Source organism: Corylus avellana, chromosome ca2, assembly GCF_901000735.1.
Source record: "Corylus avellana chromosome ca2, CavTom2PMs-1.0".
Lineage (NCBI taxonomy): Eukaryota > Viridiplantae > Streptophyta > Magnoliopsida > Fagales > Betulaceae > Corylus > Corylus avellana.
The window spans coordinates 45205189-45208326 of NC_081542.1; the positions used below are offsets into that span (position 1 = coordinate 45205189).

Sequence of the window (3138 nt, forward strand, 5' to 3'; positions counted from 1 at the left end):
GTCTTTACCTTTTATCTTTCTTTTTTTTTTTTCCTTTTATCTTTTATCTTTTTTTTTTTTTTTTTTTTTTTTCACAATATCAATTCAGTGACAAGTTGATACTTTAATTAATTCTAAATAAAATCAACAACCTTCGTGGGATCGATCTCGTACTTGTTACACTATACTATTGTTTTGATCTTGTGCACTTGCGAGTTAAAACGTACTAAATATTATTTATTAATTTAGGTAGTATTTTGCACAACAAGTTTTTGGAGCCGTTGCCTGGGATTGTTTGATTTTGTTTGGAATTTTTTTCCATTAGTTTATTTTTGTTTTAATTTAGTTTTCTATTTTTTGTCTTTCCGCAGTTACTGTTTTGCCTCCGGAGGTGCGCTTGAGCGCCCATTCCAGGGCAATCGAGCGCACCTGACGATGCAATCGATCGCACATCCGAACAGCAGCACAAAAACTGTTTTAATTACAGATCTGATTTATTTATTTTATTTTTCTTTTGTTATTTAATTTTCTTTCTATTTTAATCATGTTGAGAAACAATACACCTCCGGTGCGAAGTCCTACGAAAAGTTCATTCAGTCCCTAGATCCTCAACCAACCATCATGCATTAATTTCTAGCCCATTGTGCAGAGCAGTTACGATCTATGTCCGCTGCTCAATATGAGTCCACACTATAAAGGCATACCTACAGAGAACCCATATTGGTATATTCGAGAATTCTGTGATCTCTGCAGGACTCAAAATGTTCAGGGTTTAACTCCAGAAGAAATCAGGTTAATCCTCTTCCCTTTTTCTTTAAAAGATAATGCTAAGATATGGTACAATTCTTTGGCCACAGGTTCTATTCATACTTAGGATGAGATGGCTACAAAGTTCTTAAAGAAATTTTTCCAAGCCCAAAAGACAAGGCATTGAGAAGGGAAATTATGACTTTCCAGCAAAGAGATGGAGACCTTTTCTTCGAGGCATGGGAACACTTTAATGAGCTACTTCTCAAATGCCCTTATCACAATATATCCAAGACGATAAAGTATTGGCATTCTATGAGGGTTTAAATGATCCTAACAAGAGTCTTGTAGATTTAGCTTGTGGTTACATGTTGATGGAGAAAAGCGGGGAGGAAGCCATAGAACCCTTTAAGACCTTAAGTGAGAACTCCCAACAATTCCCATCTAAAGGGAGACAAGGACTTAAAGGAAAAGGCATATATGAAGAGAGCACCAATGGAGGAATTCAGGCTCAAATGGCTGCCATGGAGAAAAAGCTGGACATGCTCATGAAAGCTATGACTAATCATAGCAGTGCTCCTGTTCAACAAGTTACACAAGTCGAGGTATGTGCCATATGTTCCCATATTGACCACACCACTAAGACTTGTCCTATGTGTTCAATTGCAGATCAGGAGTCATCTCTCATCAAGTTGTCCCAACATTATCATGAAGAGGAGCCATCTCCCATCTATTGGCCTTCATAACACCAAGAAGAGGAGCCATCTCCGCAGTTCCATGGCCAATCATACTCCTTTCTTACCTACAATGAAGCCAATATGCAACTATTGGAATACGCTGCCAAGATAGAAGCTCATGAAGAGGAGCCACCTCTTGTCAATTGGCCTCAACAATACCATGAAGAAGAATGTCAAAGTCAATTTGTTGCCAATCCTAATGAACAATACATGGAGGAAGAGTGCACTTACCATCATGAGCAAGCAATTACCACATTAAGGAGTGAAGAAGCAGTTGAAAATCAAGGGGAAGAGAAGAAGGAGGAGCAAACTGAGGTTCTAGAGGAACCACATCGGGAAAAGGAAGAAAGCACCGAGACTTTTTCAACATCAGCTCCTATTCCCGAATTACCAAGAGTCCAAGAGAGAAGTCATCTGGGGTTATGTGATGAGCAAATTGAGGACATCAAGATAGAAAAGCTCCATGAGTTTTCTCCTTATTTTATTCCAATTCATGATTCCCTTCTTGATGAGAAACTGTTTGAGAAGACTCAGAATGGTCTACCCCGATCTACAGACAATTGGAATCCCCCTGCTATAGGAAAAAGTCATTCTCTATGGTGCAAGAGAAGAAAAGATTGGTGCTTCAAATTTAAGAGGAGGACAATGGTCTGGCTAAAGACATTAAACTTAGCACTCATGGGAGGCATCCCACAGCATATCCATTTTATTTCATTGTTTGGTTGTTTTTTATTTTTATTTTTAATTATTAGATTCTTTTTGTTTTCCATTGTTATTTTAGTCATTTGTTTTGTAGGGACAAGTGTGCTTCAATTCAAGTTTGGGGGTGTGCTATGAGCCATGCTATTCCAAATAGTTCGTCCATCTCCCGGGTAAATTTTTTCCATATTATACACACATTGGGGACAATGTGTAATTTAAGTTTGGGGGTATGAGGGACACTTTACACACACTTTGTCCTAGTTTTATTTTATTTTTATTTTGTTATTTGTGAAAAATCAAAAAGAAAAAAATATATGCACGTTCATGTTTGTCTTAAAATTTTGGTTGACCTTAAAAAATTGTGATTTGATTTCATTGATGAGCTTAAAATTTTGAACACATGATCTGATAATTGAGTTTTTCAGTTGGTTACTTGCTTAGGACAGTTGAGAATTCATATGTTTGATCTGATCTTACGCAAGCACATTAGCACATAATTTGTGGGGTATGACATGAAATTCTGATGTGTGTGTTTCTATGTCTTGAGTGCAACTGGATGATCTATTAGATGGATACTTTGGCATATATATATATATATGTGTGATAAAAAAAAATGATCATTGATAAACTTTTCATTAAGTAACTGGACCTCTTGCCTCAAAACATTGAGTGTTCACGTCAAAAGGTGAAGAATTTTGATTTGGTTAATGTCATGGTCAGTTTGCTTTCGTAGCCTTTTTTACTCGAGTTACTAAGTCCTATGGGTGTCTCTACACCAAATACCCTAAAACCATCTGATTTAGGAGCCATTGACTTAACACTCGTTACATGGGTCAATTAGAAAGCTTAAGTATGCCATTGTTGTTCATTCTAATAGGGATTTCAGTGAACTTTAAGATATTGAGACATTGTACATTAGAAATAATTGGAAGCTTCATATTTATGTGCTAGTTCACTTTACCCTGTTTTCAAA

General features: G+C 36.6%; 1 protein-coding gene and 1 non-coding gene across 2 annotated transcripts in view; one reads left to right on the forward strand and one right to left on the reverse strand.

The window, feature by feature from the left end:
- The window catches only part of LOC132171782 (uncharacterized), a 39667-nt gene that overhangs the window by 21808 nt on the left and 14721 nt on the right, over positions 1-3138 (forward strand). The gene's annotated exons all lie outside the window — the stretch shown is intronic.
- On the reverse strand, positions 907-1013 carry LOC132173172 (small nucleolar RNA R71). Its single transcript, XR_009439266.1, has one exon. It is a non-coding gene; the product is annotated as a small nucleolar RNA R71 (small nucleolar RNA).